An 8,179-nucleotide genomic window follows, 5' to 3' on the forward strand; every position below is an offset into this window, starting at 1 on the left:
AGAGCATAGGAACGTTTTCACTGAGAGGATGGGATGTAGCCATTGACAACGGTGATGCCCTACATACAGCTTGCCATAGAAAGGAGTAGGAAGGATTGGATGACTGTAATAGGAAAGTAGAGATTCAAGAGGAGCACAGCATCTCCATACACTTATCTAAAATTCCCACTATTAATTTACATAAGTATTTCTATCCCTTTTATTTTCTTTTTATTATTAATTTTCGAAACCCAAAACCTTTTAATCTGCCTAACTGAGATTTACAAGGTAACCATAGCTTGCTTCATACCAACAATCTCTGTGGGATCGACCCTTACTCACGTAAGGTATTACTTGGATGACCCAGTACACTTGCTGGTTAAGTTGAACGTAGTTGTGATCACATATGCCAAAGAGCCATTAAATAAATCTCATGCAAATACAAAGAGGGCAATCACAATTTCGTCCACCACCGACTCAACCTAAGACAAGGTCTGTTCCCATTCGTTCTCAGATAGGTAAACCTCGAATCCCTCTTAAATTTGTTAGAGAACCAGACATTGTTCCCTTTGCACACAAATCACATTTCATGGCTTCTCACTCTAACTATAACCCTTACAAATTTAAATCTGCCATGGATAATGATTTTTATGAAGGAGTTATTAAGTATCGTACCATGTGTCCCTCTTTTCTTGCTGATTTACCAAATCTGAAAAAGAACGGTTTTCCTTTTGTTGAAAATTTGAAATTTCTAGACTGGAATAATCTCTTTAACATCAAAAAGCCTATTTACCCATTTTTGGTCAAAGAGTTTTATGCTAACATGACTTATCATGAGGGCAGTGTTCGTTCTTATGTCAAAGGCCGAGACATTGTGTTAAATAATGAAACAATCAGTGATTCATTGAAATACACTGATGTTAGGGCTTGTGCATATACTTCTGTTAAGTGGGATGAAGGAGTTGGTATCTCTTTCAATGATGCTCTAGCTCATATTTGTGAACATGTTTCTCTGATTGATGGCATCACCCCTACTCATAAAGCCTTGAGGTCTGAACGTTCTCAATTGCACCGTATTGTAAATCACATCATACTTTCTCAGAGTAGTTTATATCAAAGGGTATCTTACATTGACACTCTTGTCTTGTATGCCTTGCTTACTAAAACAGAAATCTCTTTTGCTTATTTGATGGTAAGATACTTGTTTGATTCCATTAGAAGGAAGAAAGACAAATCCCTTCCTTATGGCATGTTTCTAATTTGTAATTTTGAGCATTTTGGTGTTGACTTGTCCAATGAGGATTATAAAAATAGACATTCATATCTAAAGGGAGGTGGTTCAGTGAAATAGCATAAAGGACCTACTCGCTCTGAATGGGTGGTTCTAGATGATGAAGATGATGAGTTCATTCCTGAGGATTCTCCTCCTCCTTCCACTGAGGGCACTTCCATCTCCACTAGATAAAAATCTGCTCTGTTTAATGCTGTTTGAGATGTGGTCTAAGAATTTGTCTCCCAATCCAATCATATGATTGCCATGAGTAAGGAACAAAGGAAGCTAGCAAGCAAGCATGAAATTTTCCTCCAAAAATCAAGAGATAGAGCGACTGTCTTCATGAAGTTCATTGATAATCTTTAGCAAGATGAAGATCATGCCACTGATGCTGAAGAGGAAGCAGATTCTGAGGAAAATGGTTCAGATGCCTAGACTTGTCTCATGAAGCTGCTGCTGTCTACTCACTTTTGTCTCATGAAAACTATTTCTCTTGTTACTTTTGAACTACTTTCTGTTATTTCAGATGACTGTAATACTTTAAATACTACTGTATTTACTTTCAATTAATTTGGTATTTAGACTGTGCATTAACACTTTCTTACAGGTTTTAAGGTGCGGTTTTTGCTTGATCTTGACTTGTTTCCACCCTTGATGACAAAAGGGGGAGTAGTAGCATGAGTAGCATGAATATTGTGAATTTTTGCTATGATTTTTTATTGCTACTGTTGTGATTTTTTTGGCATGAGATTTGGAACTTGCTTTTATGATATGTTGCTGTTTTGTCCTTGTTAGTCTTAATGCTCTGTTTTGGTTAAAGCATGATCAGTTTTTGAAATGGATATTTGATTAAAAAGTACTGACATGATATGTTCAATATTGAGTTGAATATTGGTTATAATTGCTAATATGTCATGAGATGTTACAAATGTTTGAAACTATCACTGTTTGCTGCATCCTTGGCTAGTATATAGCATTTTTTTGTTCCAAATAAGTATATGCAAACAGGAAAGAAGAGAACAGTATAAATCAAGGGGGAGCTATGATAAATCACTATTTTATGGTTTATCTTGTGCTAATTTGAGTGGCTTTTATCAACTCTTTACTCACTTATTCATATGATTTGCATGATTTTACAATTCCTTCCCAATTTTATTCTATGGTTGAAAACGAGCTTCCTAGACATTTAAATTATATATTTTTAATCTCCTTTTATACCATTCGATGCCGTGATCTATGCATTAAGTGTTTTCAGGCTTTATAGGGTAGGAATGGCTTAGAGGATAGAAAGGAAGCTTGCAAAAAATGGAAGGAATGCAAGGAAATAAAGAAGCTGACCTGCAAGGAACGGAGCGGGCGCGCACGCACACATCAGTGCATCCACACATTGACACGCACGCGCACCTGGCGCGGACGCGCAATAAGCAAAAAGCACAAAAGACGCGCACGCGCACCTGGCGCGCACGCGTGACATGCGTGACCTGCAGAAATTGCAGAAATCGCTGGGGGTGATTTCGGGCCAATTTTAGATCCAATTTTTGGCCCAAAAACACAGACTAGAGCCAGGGAATAGCAGAGACTCAAGACATATTCTCATTTGCATAGTTTTAGTTTAGTTTTGAATCTAGAGAGAGATTTCCACTTCTTCATCTAGGTTTTCTTCACATTCATAGTTCCTAGAACATTATTGCTTTTGCTATTGATTGGGATATTGAGAAGAGTTGCTACCTCCGTTGAAGCTTTATTATTCTAGTTTGTTTCCTTTGTCCCTTACTCTTTCATATCCTTAATCCTTGTTTAGAGTTACAATTGGATTATTTTTGGAATTTATTAATGCAAAGAACCATTTTTACTTTTAATTAATTTTCAGTTATTATTTATTATGTCTCACTTTTATTCCTCTCTTAATTCTATGAAAGTTATATTCATGTCAATGGAGTAGAACTCCCACTTGACTTGGGGTTGATTAAGAGGAGACCCTTGAGTTGGAATGCTCAAGTAATTAGTTAATTTGGAAGTTATTGGCTAATTCTCTATTTACTAATGCTAATTCTTCCCAAAGGAGATGATTAGGACTTGCAAATAAGAGTTAGCTCAATCACTTGACTTTCCTTTATTTAGTAAGGGTTAACTAAGTGAAAATAACTACCTCTTAAAGCTACACTTGAGAAATTCCAACAAGGATAGAACTTTCAATTAATTTACCCCCGGTCAAGGCTTTTTGTTTGATTATATAAATTTTCAATCATTTATCTTTCGGTTCTTCAACTCTTAAAAATCCGTGAAAAACCTCTGATCAATAAAATAGCACTCTTTTGTTAACTCGTTGGGAGATGACCTGGGATTCATACTCCCAGTATTTTATTTCTAAAAACCTTGTGACAACCCTTCTAAATTGATACGCGGAATCAACATTGGTTAAGAGCTATACTTGCAACGTTGTTTTCTCTATAAACTCATGATCGGTGATTTTTTCGTACGTCAAGCTACTCTTGAAAAGGAAAGGTGGAGCAACACAAAAGCAAGTGACATCACTCAAAGGAAAGTTTCTTAACTTTATTCTAATTCAATTTCTTTTGATTAATGTTTTAATTATGTTTGTCATCAAGGGGAGATTGTTGAGTTAAGAAATTAACTAAATTAATTTGATGATGACAAATATTATTTTATTGGGCTAATTAACCAATTAGTTTTTAATTGAATTTGATTAAGTGTTGCATGCCAAAGAAAAATAAAGCAGCGGTCCAATAGGATGGAAAATAAAACCAAAGATGGTGGGCTACAAAACAATAAAAATCCCAAAGCTTATGAATAGAAAGCAAACGGGCTGAACTTGAAAAGAACCAACCCAAGCCCGATTTTATCTCTCAAGCAAATCCCTCCAAATTGCTTTCACCAAAAGCAATGTTCACCTTTTGTCACTTCGAACAGAACACAGAAAGGAGAGAGAAAGCTTAGTTCCTAAACTATTCATCAAAGAAGAAAAGAAAGAGAAAGGCTAAGCAAAAGGTTGAGGCCTAATAACCAAAATTAACCTATCTTAGGCTAAGGCAGAGATCAAAGGTAACTTATTTCCTCTTGCATGTATCGTGTTTTCTTCTCCTCTTCCCCAACTCTCTGCCACTCCAAATTGGAATATATGGGAAAGGTGATATCTGATAAACACTATTGTGAATCAAAGGCCAAGATTGTTTCTTGGGGACCAAGTAGTACTTCAATGGCTTAGATCTGGTTTACCATTGAAAGACTGTTTCCCTTTGCTTCCCTGAGGCTTTCGATCAAGCAAAAAATAATCAGACTCAAACTTCTAAATTGGCGATTAACTGAAAAAGTGATATGGTAAGTTGGTGAAGCACACAGCTCGAGGGTAGACCTAGGAGAGAGCAAATCAGCAACATGCAAGGAAATACAAAAGAACATTTTTCATCATTCTGAAGCCACGAAGAGATAACCAGTGTTTTTGAGGTTTATGTTCTGAGAAGAGTTCTCTGAAGAAATTCATCACCTTGGACAGTACTTCCTAGTCAGAGGAGCATTCTGCCAGAATGAGGAACTAAATCAGAGGCAAGCAAATCTGGTTCATCACATAGCAAAGAGGCAGTTGAAGCATTAATCTCCTTCATATTTTATAGTTTGTAATTTTCTTTTCAACGTTTATCTTTCTGTAATTTCTTGGGGTAAATGGCTGAATGAGGGAGTCATTGAAAGAGCCTAAGAGTGGAAAGAGGCAGAGAGATAATACACATGATTGAAAAGCCTAGAGTGATTTCAGATTTTTTTAGGTTGATTCAGTGTCTTGTATCTAGGGGTGTCCGCGGATCGGATCGGATCGGATATGGTCAAAAATTCAATCCGATCCGCACAATTCTCATCGAATCGGATCGGATATGATATCTGCATTTTTTAGTTTCGGATCGGATCGAATATCAGATATATCCGCATAATTGAATCTTTCTCTTTTTAATCATATTTTTATGTAAAAAATTCAATAAATATATTTCTTTCACACTTTTAAATTTATTTATTCCTAAAATATTTTTAATCAAACTTTTTCTAAATAACAAAAATAAAATAATACAATATATGAATAAAAACTACTAAACAAAACATACAAACAAGTAAATATAATGCCAAATATATATATATATATATATATATATTTTTAATTATTATTGTGCGGATCTGCGGATTTGCGGGTTAGAACTTGAGTGTGAAAGGATTGTGTCAATCATGTGGAATTGGTGTCTGTAATACTTTAATTATAGTGGAAATTTCACCACTGTTGTAGTGGAGACTGGATGTAGGTTGCATTGCACAAGGCTACCAAACCAGGATACATGATGGTGTTAGCCTCTCTTTTCCCTGCTCTGTTTTGTTTTCTGATATTCATGAGACAAAATGAAATTGTCTCATAAATTTTTCGCTGCTGAGTTCAAACAGATTCAGACTAAAAATTTATTTTAAAGGGTTATTTTATTAAAGTAAAAAAAAAGGTCATAGATTCAACCCCCTCCCCTTCTCTAAGCCTTCTACAACCTTCATTCTTCAACTAAAATTTCAACAAAATTTTAACTAAAATTTCAACAGCAGCAATAGAATTTTAACAGCAGCAATAAAGTTTCAAGTAACAAATTTAAAAAAAATCAAAAATATAATTTCAACCAACAAAATAATGGAATTAGGAAGAAACAGAAGCAGAAGAATGGAATCAAAAATTTCAACTAGAAGCAGAAGGACAGAATCAGGAAGAAACAAAAGTAAAAGAATAATGGAATCAATCAGAATCAACAACAACAATAAGATTAACAAAATAAACAAATCAACAAATCTAACAATGTAATTAATAAAAGAAACAGAAGTAGAATAGGTGGAGTTGTAGTGCTAGTGTTGGCTGCTACTGGTGGGGGTGGAATAGGGGTTGTCCTCTGTGTTTAGTTCAACGAGAGAGAAACTAATGAAGATGATGACGTCGCCGGTAGCTTGTTGGAGAAAAGAGGCCGGCTTCGGTGGTGTCTGTTCAGTGAGAGAACTGAGGGCAAGCAGGGGTAAATGGCTAGGTTGGGGAGGGACGAAGGAGGGAGACGTCATAGCGGCCTAGGTGTCGACGGCGGCGCAAGAGATCGAGGGGTTTTGGGTTCGCAGAGAGGGAGACAGAGAGCTTGCCGCGACGGAGCTAGCATGAAGGGGAGAAGAGGAAGGAGAGTAAGGAGACGTGTAGCGGGCTATGATGGGGAAAGGAGAAGAAGAATGGCGTTGATTCTCTCCCCCCTCCTTCGCGTGATTCATTTTCCTTCTCCCTCTCATTTGTTTCTTTTTATTTTTTATTTTTTTTATTTTATAATTTTTTATTAGGAGTAATTTGGTAATAAAATTTAAAATTTAGGTAAAAATGAGGTTTTAAAACTAAATTAAACTTTAGGGATGATTTTGTATCCAAAAAAGGTTAAAAACAAAAGAAATTTCGATTTATACTTTAGAGACTAAAATCTTACTTAACCCCTTTTTTTTAAGGATCAACAAAGATTAAATTTAAAATCTTTTGATTTTAAAATTTTTTCTATCATATCTATTATTAAAATAATTATTCCAAAAAAAGTAAACTAATATTCCAATAAATAGACATATATGAATGATTATATTCTCATAAAAACAACAACTCCAACCGTATCACCACTCTCGAGGCGCAAATGGCCTTAGTTCAATGTTGAAGCTGATTTGCATACTAATGGAGGTTTGATTTGTGTGTTGAAGATAGGGATATCAAATATAGGTTCTGGGATGTTCTACATTTTTTTTTTTTTTAGAGATGTTGAAGCTTTTTAGTGTTTTGTATAGAGGTATAATCTTCAGTTCAATATTACAGTTCTCTATAAAAGAGTGGAATTATAAGGGTATGGAATAAAATGTAGGCAAAGACTCAAAGGTTAGATATTTTTGCGAACTCACCCATTCCAGTAAGTTATCTCTAGTGTAATGCGCAATTGCTATAAAATATGTAATTTTTAATTTTTATAGATAAACTTTTTATTATTTAGAATTGGAGTTTTAACTCCTACCGAAAAAAAAAAGATTTGGGAGGAGATATTGAGTCACTGAAAAGAGTGAGAAAAGGTTTAAAGTAAGAGGTTTGTGTGCATAAAAATTGAGTCTAACTCTTTTGTTCCGTATACTACAATCGGTTCCTAAATTATATTGGTGATTATGTGTTGAATTTATTTCAGAAAAATAGATATATGTAGTAGGCGGATATGTTTTTGTACTAATAATAAGTTGTTAGCCATTGTAAGTGAATTAATATATGCAGGTAATAAGTTAATGGTGGTTGTTCATAGTATTGAAATCGTTGTATAATTTGTTATTGAAGAATTACTAAGACAACTTGAGAAATTTGTAATAAAAAATGTAAAAAAAAAAAAAGTATCATCAAATGATAAAGGAAGATACTAGGAGTTAATAGACACAAAACTTTGAAAGGAACAGGTTAAGGAATTTGCTGCAAGAGGTCAGAAACATCAAGTATATATTGACAAAGCCCAAAAAATTTTCTTTGATTCAAAATTGGAGACAAATAACAAAAGATAGTAATGAATTCTGTGTGTGTTGTATATGATTTAGTAGCTATAATTTTACATATATAATTAGTCTTTTAGGGTCTTAATGGCAATGACGAAGAAACACTACGAAGATTAATGAAATAGTTATATGGTTTGATTGAAAAAAAATATCTCTTTAGATAATTAATATAATAGATGTTTTGGAGATAATTTTTTTGAGATTATGAATCGTTTGTAATTTATCTAAATAATTTTTCTCTTTAAATCGAAATTTCTAACAATAATAAAAAAAATTAACTTAGAATTTAATTTAAAATGATATATCACATAAGCCTTGAATTTCAAGGCTATTTTTTTATATATAAAAAAATAT

This window comes from Arachis duranensis, chromosome 10 (assembly GCF_000817695.3).
Source record: "Arachis duranensis cultivar V14167 chromosome 10, aradu.V14167.gnm2.J7QH, whole genome shotgun sequence".
NCBI classification, from domain to species: Eukaryota; Viridiplantae; Streptophyta; class Magnoliopsida; order Fabales; family Fabaceae; genus Arachis; species Arachis duranensis.